Genomic DNA, 17,716 nt, shown 5'->3' with positions numbered 1-17,716 from the left:
CCCTCTTGGGAATATACCCAAGAGATGCCCTATCATACATCAAAAGTATATGCTCAACTATGTACATAGCAGCATTGTTTGTAATAGCCAGAACCTGGAAACAACCTAGATGCCCTTCAATGGAAGAATGGATGAAGAAAGTATGGAGTATATACATATTAGAGTACTACTCAGCAGTAAAAAACAAGGACTTCTTGAATTTTGCATGCAAATGGATGGAAATAGAAAACACTATCCTGAGTGAGGTAAGCCAGACCCAAAAAGAGGAACATGGGATGTACTCACACATATTTGGTTTCTAGCCCTAAATAAAGGACATTGAGCCTATAATTAGTGATCCTAGAGAAGCTAAATAAGAAGGAGAACCCAAAGAAAAACATATAGGCATCTTCCTGAACATTAACCTTCATCAGGCGATGAAAGGAGACAGAGACAGAGACCCACATTGGAGCACCGGACTGAAATCTCTAGGTCCAAATCAGGAGCAGAAGGAGAGAGAGCACGAGCAAGGAACTCAGGACCACGAGGGGTGCACCCACACACTGAGACAATGGGGATGTTCTATCGGGAACTCACCAAGGCCAGCTGGCCTTGGTCTGAAAAAGCCTGGGTTAAAACTGGTCTCGCTGAACATAGCGGACAATGAGGACTACTGAGACCTCAAGAACAATGGCAATGGGTTTTTGATCCTACTGCATGTACTGGCTTGGTGGGAGCCTAGGCAGTTTGGATGCTCACCTTACTAGACCTGGATGGAGGTAGGTGGTCCTTGAACTTCCCACAGGGCAGGGAACCCTGATTGCTCTTTGGGCTGACCAGGGAGGGGGGCTTGATTGGGGGAGGGGGAGGGAAACAGGAGGAGGTGGCGGGGAAGAGACAGAAATCTTAAACAAACAAACAAACAAACAAATAAATAAATAAATAAAAAAGAAAATCTGTCTTCAGTATTGCTCTTGAAGAGAGCCTGAGTTTGCTTCTCAGCACCCACATCAGATAGCTAACAACCACTGGCAATTTCTGGTCCAGCACCTTCTTCTGGCCTCAGAGAGAGAGAGAGAGAGAGAGAGAGAGAGAGAGAGAGAGAGAGAGAGAGAGAGAGAACTTTAGAAAAAGAAAACTCTGACTGAAAGCAGACAGACACATTCACCAGAAATGACGCTAGACTGTCATCAGTACGGATATGGCCCCAGCAGGGTCTATGCGGCAAACCTTGCCAACTAGCCCCTACCTATCGTGAGTTCCCACATGTTTGCCTTCCCCCAAGTTGGTGCTCATGAAGCTCAAAGTCTTTTTCCTTCTAAACAAAGCATGGGGGAGGGGGAGTTGCTAGAGGATCCTAGTCATTAGAAAGGCCCTGAGCATGCTCAGTTTCAAATATTAGTTCAAAAGGAAAAAGTAGCAGGCATATATTTTGAGGGCTTGGAACCTGTGTTTAAAGGGTTGAAACAGCATAGGAACCCTTTGGGGCATGCTCAACTTTCTCCAAAAAGCCTCAGCTAAAAAAGCAGGAAAGGACACCCTGAAGGAGTAGCAGTGCAGATGCCTGCTGCACTTACTAGCTAACATAGTCACTTCTCCGAAAAGTCATTGCTCTTTCCCTGATATAACAGACATGGGATTTAATATAATATAATTTCTATGGGCTCCCGTGCATATGTACAATACACATATTAAAACATCTTTGTTTTCTCCTACTAATCTGGCTTTCATAGTTCTAAATCACAGAGCTCTGACCAATTATGCTAAGAATGAAGCCTCTACCCTGCCCCCATGAGGTCCTCTAAGACGTGTGGCTCTTTGACCTCACAACCATTAGCAAGCATGGGGAGTGCAGGATTTGTGTATGGCTGCTGCTGCCTTTAATCCCAAGGTGGACAGCCCTTGCGGTGGTCAACAGAGAGACCCTTTCTAATGCTCACTTCTCATGCCATTTCCTTGCTGTTAGCACCTCAAGTCCACCAGATAGGGACCTCCAATGAAGCCACCACTGACAGAACATCTGGGCTACCATGTGGCTGTCTCCTGACTGGGAAACTGGGTGAGGCTGGGAGACTCACCACCCCAGTCATGCCCTGATCCTGCCACATTCCCAGCCGGGCTTCAGAGAGCAGCCTGTCTGTCAATTCTTTCTGAACATTCCCTGTGGAGTTTTGCTCGCTTTCAATGCCGAGCTCTGCCAAACGATCCTGTCTCAAATCTTTTTTTAGCAGTCGATTACCTGTCCCCAGCTTCTCCTTTCTCATCTGCAGATAAGGGACAAAGATACCCACTTGTAAAAACATGGGAGTTCCCAGAACAAGGACACCTTCCTTGTTATGATCAAAGGAGACACAGCGACTCAGTCAGCACAGAGAAGCACCAGCCCTCCCTAACCGTCCGGTCTCTGCGTGCTGGCTGTGGTTCAGCCTCATCAATTCTCTCACACAGTGGAAGCTATTACACCTGGGCTCTTAGTAGTCAAGCACACAGCCCCCAAGGTACCCTTTTCATGGGAAAGAGAAGGATGCTGGCAACTCTGAGAATGTAAGTTCCTGTCCACAAGATAAACTAATGGTTTTAAGCCTCGCTACCCCTTGGGGTCATGAGGGAGGTTATGAAAAAAATACTCGTTTTTTTTTTTTTCTTTTTTGGTCTGGGGTGAGGCCAGTTGGCTTGATTGGCCTAAAGTGAGATGTAGCCAGTTGCAAATTTAGAGTTTCCACACATGGTTCAACTATGCAAAGATTGAGAGCCAGAGAAGACTTTGACCGTCTCATCCCATGCCAGATCGTGGTTTATAACATTAGTACATTAGTTTCCTTGGGGCTGGCAATCAATCCTAGGCAGCAATCATGAAATTGTTAGAAAGAAAAAATGTGCTCTATTCACTAATCCACAGTTGGAATTTTTAATTCAGTCCAGGGGTAGACAAGATTGCTCAGTGGGTAAGGGTGCCTATCACCACACCTGGCGACCTGAGTTTGACTCAGGGATCCACATGGTGGGAAGAGAGACCCAGCTCCACCAAGGTGTTCTCTGAGCTCAACAACACACCACACCATGAGCATGTGAACTCATACAAAATAATTGTAATTTGTAAAAATGAAGGCCAGGTGGTGGTGGCACACATCTTTAATCCCAGCGCTCAAGAGGCAGAGGCAGGCTTATCTCTGTGAGTTCAAGGTCAGCCTGGTCTACACAGAGTGAGTTCCAGGACAAGCTCCAAAGCTACAGAGAAACCCAGCCCAGGGGATGGGCAAGGGAGAAAAGAAAAAAAAAAGAAAGGAAAGGAAAGGAAAGGAAAGGAAAGGAAAGGAAAGGAAAGGAAAGGAAAGGAAAGGAAAGGAAAGGAAGTGCAGCCCAGCAAGCAAAAGGCAGAAGCAGGTGGATCTCTGTGAGTTCAAGGCCAGCCTGGTCTACATAGGAAGTACTAGACCAGTTCAACCAGAGCTATCATTGTGAAACCCTGGGAGAGAGGGGGAGAGAAGGGGAGACAGAGACAGAGAGACAGAGAGCTAGAATGCAGGCTGCGCAGGGGTAAAGGCAAACTCAAGTTGGATCTGGGGTTGTTTATTCACTTGCGGGTCATCTGGACTGTGTTGCAGTGGTCACTACCATTACTGACTTCCAACAGTCCACAGCAATTGGTCAGACCCTGGAACACTTAGGCGAAACAAGAAGCATCTTTCACACTCTCTTCTTGGGAAAGAACAAAATTACATATGAAATGGCCAGTGGTCACGATTCCTCCACTTTTATTTTCCCAACTTGGGTCAGGTGGGGTGAATAAAGGGTAAGTGGAGCCGAAAGTCTTTTCCTCAGGGAGAACTTTCAGTCGGCACATCCTATATTTTGTCCCTTCAGATCTCTTTGTAGCCCTCATATCTGGGCAAGACGTGAGGACAGTACCTGGAAGCATACCCAAGCTCCCTCCAGGGGTCCCAGCTAGAGAAGTAAAGAACCAGTGGCTGCAATAGCGTGTGTGTGCTGCCACCTTCTGGGGAGAGCAGGTACTTCATCCCACACCTGCAGCTTGTATTGCCACCCATTTTACAGATGATACTATTGACAGACAAATCATTCCGTCTTCATTCACCAAGGTCAAGCTCAGACCCATAACTTCCAAGTTTCATAATTTTTGCAAGCCACACACATGTGCATAAAGCAATTCCTTCTTTGTTTGATCTGGCTTACTTTATTTTTTTTTTCCTTGAGCAGGTTTTCATGCAGCCCAGGCTGGAGTTACAATTGCTTGCCATCACGCCCAGCTTTGATCTTCTTTCTTGAGGGCATAAATGCCATTCTAGATCCAAGTATTTGCCCCAAGATCACTGGATAAGGCTAATAGAGCACACTTAACCAGTTTCTAGGGTTGGCGAGTCCTTGAAGCCGCTGATAATTTAAATGATTCCACTGAACTTGCACAAGTGGAAGCTGTAGACACAGAAGAGACTTCTTTTTCCAACCCCCCCCCCCCCAAGTCTCTCACCCCTATACTCAAATCACCTCTGGCCAGCCGTAGCACTTAGGATCATTTCTTTGCACATGGATCCTTTCCTGGATCCCTTCAAGCAGCCTGCCGCAGCCCATGTTGATGATCAACCAGAGTCCTGGCAGCACCTGACCACCCTAGAAGAGAAGAGAAACAGCACCTACCTCGCCCCAGCCTGCTCTCATGTGGTGAACTGAGATGAGAACATTGTTGGGGCCACCCAGTCTTAGGGAGGCTTCAGAGAGTCAGAAGGAGCCCCAAGAACCAATCGTGTACAACAGAGTGACAAAGACACCATCACCTCGGGGGGGGGGGGGGGCTCTGATCAAATAAACTAGGAGAGATGGTTGAGGTGGATCATTCTCAACCCCCACTGTGCCCATATCCGCTGAGAATGAGCTTCTGGGGGGGGCAGATGCCTAGGCTAGAACTCAGCCGTAGTTTCAATGACCCCGGGTCTGGAGAGATGACTCAGCAATGATGTCCTTGCCTTGCAAACATGAGGACCTGAGTTTGATCCCCAGAACCCATGTGCAAAGGCTGGGCATGGTGGCATGCTTGTAATCCCAGCATCAGAGATAAAGATACTAACAGATTCCCTAGGACTCAGGCTGCCTAGTCCAAGGCCCATGAGAGAGACTGTCTAAATAAATAAATGAAAGAAAGAAAAAAGAGAGAGGAGGTATGGAGAGAGAGAGAGAGAGAGAGAGAGAGAGAGAGAGAGAGAGAGAGAAAGGAAGAAAGGAGGGAAGGAAAAAGAAAGGAAAAAAGGAAGAGAAGGCCTTCCTGAGAAATGGCATCTGAGGTCGGAAATTGCTGTCCCCTGGCGTCTGCACGTATACACATGAGCACATTCATCTGAGCACACACATGATATCAGGCATTTTGAAGATGCAGCCAGCTTCTTTTTTTTTTTTTTAGATTTATTTATTATGTATACAACATTCTGTCTGGATGCATGCCTGCAGGCCAGAAGAGGGAGCCAGATCTCATTATAGATGGTTGTGAGCCATCATGTGGTTGCTGGGAATTGAACTCAGGACCTCGGGAAGAGCAGCCTGGACTCTTAACCGCTGAGCCATCTCTCCAGCCCCAAAAGCTTCCTTCTTTCGTATCCTGTGTGGGGGCTGCCACCAGAAGATGTAACCCAGATTTGGAATGGTCTTCACACTTCAAATGATCCAAATTTAGTGTGGATCTTCCCACATCAAGTGATCCAGTTGAGAAAATCCCTCGTGGCTGTACCCAGCTCTTTGGGTTTTAATTGCATCCAGATGTAACCAAGTTGACAACCAAGATTAGCCCTCACATGTACTGCATAGTGAGTTTGAAGCCAGCCTGGCCTGCATGAGCCCCTGTATCAAAATGATGATAAAGATTAAGTCTATTGGCTAAGCTGTGGCATGGAATTCTATACCCTTGATGACAAATGGTCTTCCTCTGTGCTTCTGCCCCCATGGAATGGGGCAGAGGAGTGCAGGAAGGTAATGGTGGATGGATAGGCTCAATATATTATATAAATGTATGAAATTTCCAAAGAATAAAATTAGTACTTTAAAAAAAAAAAAAGCAGGTGACCCATCCCCAGGACACTTTCCTTATCCCAGTCTTCAGACTTCTGGGTTTCCTTGCTCTGTTGATAAATTCAAGGAAATGCTTTACCAGGAAGAGAGGAGAGATAGTATCCCCCATACAGGTGTCAGGCAGAGCTGAGCAAGTCATCAAAGTCTTCTCCATCCCTGAACACCTCCAGACCCATCTTAGCTCCATCTATGGTCATGACAAAATAAGAAAAACAAATAGTGCTTGAGTATCCTAGGGAGAAGAGACCCAGATGTCTTATTTAAGAATGAAAGAAATTCAATCCTTGTGTCCAAAAAACAGTTCTATCACTGAAGTCAGGTCCTAACTGATGTTCAGGAACCTGCAACCCACATCCAAATGTTCCTCCAACAGGAAGCGTCTGGGGCATGAGGGTGCTCATGAACCCAAGAAACCTATGCTGTGCCTCCATAAATTCAACATAGAAACATAGATTTGAAGCCGGGCTGTGGTGGTGCATGCCTTTAATTCCAGCACTCGGGAGGCAGAGGCAGGAAGATCTCTGTGAGTTCGAGGCCAGCCTGGTCTAAAAGAGCTAGTTCCAGGACAGGAACCAAAAAAGCTACAGAGAAACCTTGTCTCGAAAATAAAAAAAAAAAATAAAAGAAAAGAAACATAGATTTAAGCCCTTGTTTGGGATAGAGTTCCTGTTTGCAGGTGGTGAGCACTTGCCCCTAGGGCTGTCTATGATTTCCAGTAGTCTTGAGGCAATAGCTTTCCACACTGGATTTTCAAGTCCAAAGACACTTGCCCGCCACCAGGAGGAGACAGAATCTGTCTGGACTGCAAAGAGGGTAGAGCAGTCCCCAATGCTAACGTTCCTCTTTGTTTTGTTTTTTTTTTGTCTGTTTTTTGTTTGTTTGTTTGTTTGCTTTATGTCCATACTGTCTTATGACCATGAAAGGAGCTTAAGAAAAGCTGTACACAAAAAACAAACCCATGCCTTTTTCTACAGCGCCCAAACTTCCAAAGGCAGCAAAGGACCCCTTAGAAAGAACCTCTTTTGATGTCTGGAAGTTTTGTATTCTGACACAATCTCTTCTCTGCATTTTCTCCCAGAACTGACTGTGTAAACCTTCCGTGGTGAGCCAATGAGTCCTTTAGGGAAACTTGCTCCTGAGTAGTAAACACACAAAATACCAGCCCCGCATCTGTTTCCACAAGAAATTCAAATAAACTGTCTAAAGATGCAATGCCCTTGATGCAGAGAGCTGGCTTCTCTGAGCTCTTCAAGAAGCAGTTCTATGAAAAATTTAGATTCGTATCCTTCAAAGAACTGAAGCGTCTCACCGTGAAGCTGACACTGGGCGCCGCCAGCAATGACTTGGAAGTTTTTCAAGTTTTTGTGTACTCTTCAAAATCAGACCCTAATATTCTCTTTGTAGGACTTGGAAGGGCCTGACTGTGGAGAGGGGTGGGGTTATTTCCAAAGTAAACAAATAACCCTCTTAATAACGTCTCCACACTTCATTCGTGAGCAGTCTTTATTGAGTGCCTACCATATACCCTTGCTATTTCACTTTACCCATGCAGAAAAGGAGAAATCTTTGTCTACCTCAAGATGATGTCTGGGCCCCTGTCACAAGAGACAGATTAACGAACAAGAGGAAAGCACGCAAATTAATTTTGTATTTCAAATAACATGAGAGTCTTCATGGGAAGCCAAGATCTGAAGAACCAGTTCAATCTGCGCACTTTTGTACTAGTTTTTTCTAAAGAACAACAAGTAGGAAAGAACAAAAAACGGTGTACACTAAAAGGAGAAAACAGAAAACCTGGGCAAGTTCTGCCCATTCAGATCCCTGACCATCTCTGGTGATAAGGGCATGACTCTCCTCCAAGCGTAGTGAGGGTGGCTGTCACAGCAGGGTCTTCTGACCTCCTTCATGGAAGACCAGAAGGTCCTTAGCACTTGCTGCTCCTCTAATTCCTTCAATTTAAAATGTTCAATAGGCCAAAGTGTCCAGTTTGGGGGATGTGTGCCCTGAAACACTCCAGTCGACATTTAGCTTGTCTTAGCTCTCAGACACAACTTACCTGAGTTCTCTATTAGTTCATTGTGACTTCCAAGAGTAAGGCAAGTTAGCTTGATAGCCTACCATCCCAGAACTCAGGAGGCTGGGGCAGGAGAATTATGTGTCAAAGGTCAACCTGAGCTACATAATAAGTCTTAAAATATATATATATATCACTCCAAAAATTGTTTTAAAAGAAAGTGCAAAACTATATCCAAAATATAGACTAGATGAATTTTTTGAATATTCCCCCAAAGCTTTAAAATAAAAAGCACCAATTTCTTGATAGATCATTTACCCACAAAATAGTAAAATCATAGGCAAAGTGTCTATGCAACTGTTGTCAAAGCATCTCTTTGAAACAAACATCATACGCCCAGGAGAGCTATACTAAGCGTTTCTGAAGTGCATCAGGAAAAGTGGAGCAGTGCCAGCTCCCATTAGGTATATTTAAAATCAGCAATCACCCTGAGGGCGCAGTTCTCAAACTACTATGGGTCGTGATCCCTATGGTGGAAATGGGGAAACCCTGCAATGGGGGCCACCTAAAATCATTGGAAAACTATTTACATTACAATCACAACAGTAGCAAAACTACAGCTATGAAGTAGGAATAAAAATAACTTTATGGTTGGGGCTCACCACAACATGAGGAACTGTATTAAAGGGTCACAGCATTAAGAAGGTTGAGAACCACTGCCTTGAGACATACTTGGTGGCAGGTATACCATTCCAGGTCTGGAGTGGGAAACATGAAAAAAAAAATCATGTAAAACCCTCAAGAAAAATGTAATGAAAGAACTGTGTGCAAGGGTTTTGAGAAGACAAAAGAGAGAGCAGAGGAGATTCGTGGACCCTCAAAGAGCACACAGCAGCACCCTCCAGGCAAAGAGATGGTGGTAGATGCAGGCAGAGGATGCACCTCCTTCCAAAGATGCGTGGGATTCTTCCAGGAACAGAGCCACTGGAAGCAGGTGGAGGAGGGAGTGTGGCGAAGGCCTTCTGGAGTTTGGAATGCATCTTCAGATAACAGGGACCCATGGGGGCTTTAAGACAAGGTGTAAACCAAGATGCGCTAACCAGAAATACATCTGGCAGAAATGTAGATGATGGATTCAGGGGGAAGAAACGGGTGAGGGGGAAAGCAGACAGCTTTCTCCCTCTGCTTCCTTCCAAGTATACAGATCATCCCAGGGGGCATCATGATGTTCTGAGAAGTAGCCCTGATATGCCCTGGCAAGAACAAACTCTACCTATGAAGTGCCCTTTGGCACCTGCCACAGGACGGCGGATGCTGCAGGGGCAGTGGTTTTGTTCTGGCCGCAGGCGTTATTATGCGTGCAGCAAACATTCAAAGAAAACACAGTGTTTCTGTTGGCAGATCCTTCACGTTGAATCCCCCAGTTTCTCAATACGCTGGTGTTCTAATGTCACCCTTGACTGTTTCAAAGCGACAATTTCTGTAGCAGCTCTTCTCAAATTATCCAACAAGGCGTGAATTTGTTAACTCTTTCCAACAGCAGCAACGATAGCTAAAGCGTTTGTCTCTGGACTGGTAACTATGGAAACAGAATCAGGGTTCAATTTCTGGAGCTCTGAGTACTATGTTCACACTGGAATGTGGAGAGATACAGAAACCAGAAAGTGTTTCCCTTGAAATAGATTTCAAAAGCTCCGTAAAACCCCTCCTGGAACTGTGCAATGGTGTCCCTGCTTTCATCCCTTCCTCCTTTCCTTCCTTCCTTCCATCCTTCTTTGCTGTCTTCCTTCCTGGTAGAATGATTTTGACAATTACCCTTCATTATCAACTTGACTGGATTTGGAAATATGTAAGAAACACTCTTCTGGCCATGGCAATGAGGGCATTCCACAGAGCTTCAACTGGGAAGGAAAGCCTCCCACCAGAACCTGGGCAGCGCCATCCTGTGGACTAGAATTCTAGGCTGTCTGAAAAGGATAAAAAGATTAAGTGAGCTGAGTACCAGAAATCACCTCTCTCTGCTGCCTGTGAGCACGGTGTAATTCATAACCAGTCCCCCCTTTCCTGGCCCCACACCTTCCTGCTGCGATGAACTGTGACCCATGGCAGATCTTCCTCCCTCAAGTTGCTTGAGTCATAAACTGTGCCACAGCGATGAGAAAGAATCCCTAATACCGTGGCTGATTTGATCTGCATTTTCTTGATCTCTTTAAACAGAGATCAATTGCTCCCAAGGCATCCATTGTAAACCACTTCCTGTTTTGAATGGCATCTTCCAGAAAGCCAAAATAGACCCATCTGGTCTTCCAGCTCAAATCCTATCGAGGAACAAGAGTGAATCACAGATTAGTGAAATGATTTTTTTTTTTGGTCTGGAAAAGAAGAGAGCTACACTAACAATGAGAAGCCACTGAGAAGACAGAGGACCTCTTGTCTTCAAGCGTGAGCACACTGCTAGGCTGCAGATCAACGTCCCCACAGATGGGCCTACTACGCCTTTCTTGCCTGTCTTCCCTTCCACATCTCAGGCAGAGTCTTAGCCTTACTGGCACTGTCTGTCACAGGGCTTGGCATGCCACCATAAAGAAGACCAATACTGTATATGGGCCTGTGTCATCCAGGGCACTGTGTCATTGAATTCCGACAGGTATGATGCTACCAAAAGTAGTTAGCAACCCCACCGCCACTTTACATAAGGAAGGACCATAGTGCCCAATTTTTGTTTTGGCTTGTTTGGTTGAGTTTTTGGCTTTTTGAGACAGGGTTTCTCTGTGTAGCCTTGGCTGTCCTGGAACTCACTCTATAGACCAGGCTGGCCTCAAACTCACAGAGATCCACCTGCCTCTGCCTCCCAAGTGCTGGGATTAAAGGTGTGCACCACCACCGCTCAGTTCCATACTGTGCATTTTGCTTTTGCATGAGAAACTGAAGCCCAGTTACTCTCCAGGAAGAATGAGCAAACACTTGAACCCGGTCCCATGACTTCAACCTCCAGCTCCTCCCACCCACCTCAGTGCCTCTGCGGGAAAACAAACAGAAGCCATGGCTTCATCTCTGTGGGAATTCTCCTTAGTCTACATGCATGCGGACTGGTGTACGTGCGACAGGATTACACTTTAAACAAACGACAACAGGGCAAAGCTCAAACGTATATTTCACCTATGCTGTAAAATCAAGAAAATAGTTTCCACAGGGAAAAGAATTTTCTGGAAGACCAAGGTGCACTCTTGACAGCATGATAGCCATGACCCCAAAGCCAGAAGCAGCAGCGGCAGTGGCAACAAGAACAGCTAGGAACTTTTGAAAATTACAAAGTCTCGGGTCCTGCCCTGCAGGATCAGGGGCCACGCTTTAATAAGGTCAGGCAATTCATACATGCATTACAGTCTGAGAAAAAAAAAAACCACCCTCGGCTCTTTAAACCTTGACAGTGTTTCTCCCAATTATCCCTACGTTATCTTACTACCGTAGCCCCTTACTGGCACTCCAATAATCCTATGTAGGATTCCCATGACTTTTCACATAGCATGAGGCCCTGCCATTGGTCAGGCTCCCTGAAGGATTGACATAACGGATATTTGCAATTCAGTTTGCTGCCACAATCTAACCACAAAGCACTTGAGTAGATTGGTTTCCAGAGGTTCAATCAATAATACAATCTCTGGCTCTAAATCTTGGATGCAGGTGAGAGCCACTTGGGGAACACTCAAGAAGACTGATGCTCACCTTCTACCCGAATTCAGTTGAGTCAGATGCTCGTGTGCCCATGAGAGTGGAAAGTCCGACCTAACCTGTCAGTTAGACCATATTGTGTATAGCAGATTCTCAGCAATCGGAGAGAATCTGTGCATTCTATTTCAAACCACATATTGACTTAGTACAATATTTCCTCTCAGAGACAGCCAGGTGAATTTATTCAACTGCAGCTGTCCTCTTGTCCCTCACAATGACACTGTCACTGAAGTTAGCTCAGACAGACTACAAGCCATGACAGCGAAGGCCCCATGTCAACAGTAGGGACTGGGGGAGGACAGGCAGGAGGGACACAGGCAGGAGCTTTCAGGTCGGCTTCTGAGCAGAGCTGTGTTTGTTCTGGGAAAGCCTTTGCTTTCCCCAAAGCCACTGTTGCCAGGCAGAAGTTCATGGCGGTTCCTCCCGGTTTCTGCCTGGGAAATACAGTAAGCTGAGCACACTGACGGTCTAATTCATGCTCTCTGGGCCTTCAAGCCGTTTGCCGTGTGATGTTACAGTTCCTACCACAAACAAGAGCACCTTCCCCTTACACTTTGAATCTGAGCTTTGACTAACTTAATGCAATACAAGTGACAGTGTACCCGCTCCAAAATAGGACTCGGGAGGCCTTGGACACCCCTCTTCTTTTCTTCTTAGCTCTGGAGACAAATCTGAGGTAGCCCACTGGAAGACTCTCCACGTACGAGAGACACCAGTGTTCCAGCATCACCTGTGAGAGCCCTGCCAAGGTCAACAGAGCTTCACACGTAACCCACAGCTGACTAAAGCCAGCTGGGATGAGGCAAATGGCTGATTGGCCAATTCTTTTAAGGTCAGAGTGGCAGAACTTAGTAATGAAGTCATCTTCTGGTTCCTACATCAAGAGAAAATCTATCTTTATAAGAACTAGAAATTTCTTCGTTTGTCCTCTCAAGAAGCATCTGGGTGGTGTGAGTGTGTGTGTGTGTGTGTGTGTGTGTGTGTGTGTGTGTGTGTGTGTGTGTTTAGTGTATGGAGTGGGTGAGACAGCTCTCTCTATGTCCTCCTGATATCCTGGGATTCACTGTAGATCAGGCTGACCTCAAACTCATAGGGATCCATTTTCCTCTGCCTCCCAAGTGCTGGGATTAAAGCTGTGTGCCACCATGCCTGGCATCAAGAAGCATTTGCACCATGGGTGCATACATGCGTTCTCTTGTTAGTTAAGATGGGGGCTTTCCTCATCATCTTGCCTGCTGAACTCAGAGCACCGAGCAGCCCATCTGCTCTGTTTCTCACTGTCTGACATCTTAACTACTGAGCTGAGTTAACCTGGCCGCCCTGGCCTCTTTCTTCAATCTGCCATGCCAAACACAAAGGCCGCATCAACAACATCTTCATGATACTTTTCAAATATATTCACAACAGGTAATTTTGCCCAACTCAAGTGCAAATAATGAACAGATTTTGCCTACTAATCCAAAGCCAGAAGCCCTTAGCTCAAGAATTGTGGAGCTATATTCTAACTATGAGCAAAGACCTTGCAATTCTTTACTGAAACACACTGTGGGTTTCCTTAGGGAATCTTGGGGATTAACTGTAGGTTAAGTAAACATACCACAAAGAGATCTTTGTTCCTTCATATTTTATGCACCAGTATTCTTTGTCGTTTGTTGGATGTCATGAAGGTACTGAGACAGGGCTATGACACCGGCTGCAAGATAGTGTCTCCTAGACATGACAGGAAAGCCTTACCAATGAAACTGCACCAATGTACACTCGTGTAAACAACACGCACACAATGAGAACACAAGCTGGTATGCCAGGGTGGATGGAGGAAATTTCACAAGGCCTCATCCCTACACAACAACCTATAGGCAATTCATGGCTCCTGAGATATTATCCTCTCTCTCTCTCTCTCTCTCTCTCTCTCTCTCTCTCTCTCTCTCTTTCTCTCTCTGTGTGTGTGTATGAATGTATGTATGTAGTGTGTGTTTAGCATGTGGTCAGCCCTAAACATATGTACATACAAGTGGTCAGCTTTAAACATATGTACATACAAGCAACACTAAATTGTCTTAGTGGATTATGTGCATGTGTTTGTGGTGTGTGTGTTAAAAATAAGAAGGGGCCATAAATTTGGGAGGGAAGTGTGGCATAGAAAGAGCTATGAGGAGATAGGGAGGGGTGGAAATTATACAAATACCATACTCATATATGAAATTTCAAAAAATAAAGAATTTAAATAAAAAAGCAAACAATGCCAACAGCAGTTTTGGGGAGCAAGAATTAGCTAAACATTGACTATGAGAAGTTACATTAATAAGACAATCAAGATATAGGTGACACACACCTATAATCTCATCATGCGAAAGATTAGGCACAAAGGTCATGAACACAAGATCAGCCTAGAGAACATAACAAGAGCCCATCTCAAAACAAACACAAAACAAAGCATTAGTACTATGAGAATTCAGTAATCTCAAAAGAGTTGAACAAAATGTGCCACATTTTTTTTACCCATTCTTCGGCTGAGGGGCATCTAGATTGTTTCCAGGTTCTGGCTATTGCAAATAATGCTGTTATGAATATAGTTGAACAAATGTCTTTGTAGAATAATTGAGCATCTTTGGGGTATATGCCCAAGAGTGGTATTGTTGGATCCTGAGGTAGGTTGATTCCCAATTTTCTGAGAAACCATCATACTGATTTCCAAAGTGGTTGTACAAGTTTGCATTCCCACCAGCAATGGATGAGCGTTCCCCTTACTCCACATCCTCTCCAGCATAAGCTATTCTTGGGTTTTTGATCTTAGCCATTCTGGTAGGTGTAAGATGGTATCTTAGAATTGTTTTAATTTGCATTTCCCTGATGGCTAAGGATGTTGAACATTTCCTTAAGTGTCTTTCAACCATTTGAGATTCTTCTGTTGAGAATTCTCTGTTTAGTTCTTTACCCCATTTTTAATTGGATTATGTGGAATTTTGATGTCTAAGTTCTTGAGTCCTTTGTCTGATGTGGGGTTGGTGAAGACCTTTTCCCATTCAGTAGGCTGCCTTTTTGTCTTATTGACTGTGTCCTTTGCTTTACAGAAGCTTCTCAGCTTCAGGAGGTCCCACTCATTTATTGTTTCTCTCGGGGTCTGTGCTACTGGGGTTATATTTAGGAAGTGGTCTCCTGTGCCAATACATTAGTAAATAAAACACAATTACAGTAAATTAAAATTAGCAGTAAAACACAATGACATCTTGAAATTTGCATGCAAATGGATGGAACTATCCTGAGTGAGGTAACCCAGACCCCAAAAAGATGAACATGGTATGTACTCACTCATAAGTGGATACTAACTATAAACAAAGATATTGAGGCTATAGTTCATGATCCTAGAAAAGCTAAATAACAAGGTGAACCCTAAGAAAACATATATAAGGTCCACCTGAAAAGTCAAAATAAACAAGATCTCCTGACAAAATTGGGAATATAGGGGTGGAAGAAGAGAGGGTGAAAGGAGAAGAGGAGGGGAGAAGGGAAGGGGCGAGGAGAACTTGAAGGAATGGGATAATCAAGATGGAGAAGGACATAGATGAGAGCAAGGAAAGAGATATCTTGATTGAGGGAGCCATTATGGGGGCTAACAAGAAACCTAGCTCTAGAGAAGTTCCCAGGAATCCACAAAGATGACCCCAGATAAGACCCTAAGCAATAGAGGAGAGGGTACCCGAACTGGCCTTGCCCTGTAGTCAGACTGATGAATATCTTAAATATTACCATAGAAACTTCATCTAGCAACTGAGGGAAACAAAGGCAGAGACCCACATCAGAGCACTGGGCTGAGCTCCCAAAGTCCACTTGAAGAGTGGAAGGAATGAGAATAAGAGCAAAGAGGTCAAGACCATGATGGGTTCACCCACTGAAACAGTTTGCCTGAGCTAATGGGAGCTCACCAACAACAGCTGGACTGGGAAGGAACAAGCATAAGACCAAACTAGTCCCTCTGAATGTGGTTGACAGTTGCATGGCTGGGGCAGACTGAGGGGTCACTAGCAGTGGCACCAGGATTTATGTCTACTGCATGTGCTGACTTTTTGGGAGCCTATTCTCTTTGGATGGATACCTTGCTCAGCCTAGATATAGTAGGGAGGGCCTTGGACCTTCCCCAAAGCAATAAGCCTTACCCTCTCTGAGGAGTAGATGGGGGTGGGGAGGGAGGTCAGGGGAGTGTGGGGGCAGCAGGAGCTTGACACAGGTGGTCACACTGCAGCCACAGCAAAGAATGATGGGTGAATAATGCATGCCACCTTACACACATGCACAAACACACACACACACACACACACACCACACACCTCTGTCAAAGGCTTCAGGAAAATATGAAAGAAATTCTGCTCACTGGAGTTCCCATCCATTCAACCCCAGTCCTGTTGAAAGACACCCCAGACAGAAAACAAAAGTATGTAGTTTCTCCTCTGGAATGGAAAAAGCTGGGAATGCAAGAAAATAGGAGCAGCCAATGATCATGGAGCAGATGGCAGACAGTGCCGTGCATACACACGATTTGGGAACAGACTGTGCCCAGTCATTTTCTGTGGAATTACAGAGCAGAAAGGGCAGCAGATGGTCAATCCTTCCCACGCCACACCAGCAGGCATGAGCAGTATTTGTTATTGGTCCCAGTACCTGGGAGATGTGAGTTTGTAGTCTGGACCCAAAGAAGCATGGAATGTAAATCCAGTCAACATTTAGAGAAGTGCTCAAACACACTTCTGGCTAAATAGCTAGTTAGACATTAGTAGGCTTAAAGGTCACTGGGAATGGTTCCCACGTGATCGGCGGCCTGTAAAACATGGAACTGGAACAATGGAATTCCGGTGATGGTTAAAAGAATGGGAGGTTGACAGCAGTCTATGGAGGGAAAGACTGGAAGAGGGAATTAGTAAGGTCAGAGAAGAGCTTGAAGGGAGGCCTGGCTCCATTGACTACTTCAGAAACCAGGAGGACTGCTGAGAGACCGGGAGGACTGCTGAGAGACCAGGAGGACTGCTGAGAAACCAGGAGGATCAGTGAGAAACCGGGAGGACTGCTGAGAAACCGGGAGGACTGCTGAGAAACCAGGAGGACTGCTGAGAAACCGGGAGGACTGCTGAGAAACCGGGAGGACTGCTAAGAAACCGGGAGGACTGCTGAGAAAACAATGGCCAGGATAGAATGAAATTCACAAAGTATTGCAGTGGCTCACATCAAAGCCAGAGCTGGAAGCCTCATTCCCCAGCAGTCTCACCTAGGACAGCCAGAGGGGAAGCCAAAGGCAGATAGAAACCGCTCTGATCTCAGATAGCCCAGGATGGGATAGGCAGGCTCTGCAGGCTGCACTTATTTTAAATCCAGCGGCTGTCAACATGCTACATGCTAAAAATATGTCTGCATCTTACAGACCAGAAAATACTGGAGTTGTAGGGCGCATCCACCTCTGCCACCCACTTACGTGTCAATCCAAAGGTGAACGCTATAATTAGTCCTCGCCAAGGGATCTTGATTTGCTTCCGTCTTCCAAATGCAGGGATACAAAATCTGTTGAAGGGGAACTTGCTCTCTCTCTGAAAGAAATGTTTTAAAAACTTTGTCAGCTAATTATATCCTTTAGTTGGATAAATCTTGGTTGCTTTCCTTTTACAAACAGAAAGGTTTTCCTCTCTCTTCCTGAGGTACGGAAGAAGGTGGTCACCTTGTCCTGCATTTTCCATTTAGCTCTGAGGTCTCCAAATGGACTCTATGTCAAAAAGAGCTCCGGTTACCTTTCCCACCTTTTGCAAACCTTCAGCCCTTCACTGAGAGCGACACAGAACCACACTGCTATCTAACAGCGTGCTATCAATAACAGCACAACAGATCTGAGGTGATTCGGAAGAGCAGACACTTGCAGCTTGGTCCTTAGCTTGA

The 17,716-nt window shown here is 45.3% G+C and overlaps 1 long non-coding RNA gene across 2 annotated transcripts; it reads right to left on the bottom strand.

The window, feature by feature from the left end:
• Positions 1–5,275: 5,275 nt before the first annotated feature.
• LOC126512619 (uncharacterized) lies at positions 5,276–17,716 on the bottom strand. Of its 2 annotated transcripts, none has more exons than XR_007595102.1 (4): positions 17,502–17,716; positions 17,262–17,373; positions 6,134–6,241; positions 5,276–5,826 (listed from the first exon to the last, which is right to left on the bottom strand). It is a non-coding gene; the product is annotated as an uncharacterized lncRNA (long non-coding RNA). The 2 variants fall into 2 exon arrangements; XR_007595104.1 differs by having other exon boundaries at positions 17,572–17,716.

The sequence above is a fragment of the Alexandromys fortis genome, unplaced genomic scaffold (genome assembly GCF_014885135.2).
Source record: "Alexandromys fortis isolate MF-2015 unplaced genomic scaffold, M_Fortis_MF-2015_v1.1 scaffold_76, whole genome shotgun sequence".
Classification (NCBI taxonomy): Eukaryota; Metazoa; Chordata; class Mammalia; order Rodentia; family Cricetidae; genus Alexandromys; species Alexandromys fortis.
Note: the sequence above shows the minus strand (reverse complement) of the source record. Positions and strands in the feature narration are given on the sequence as shown.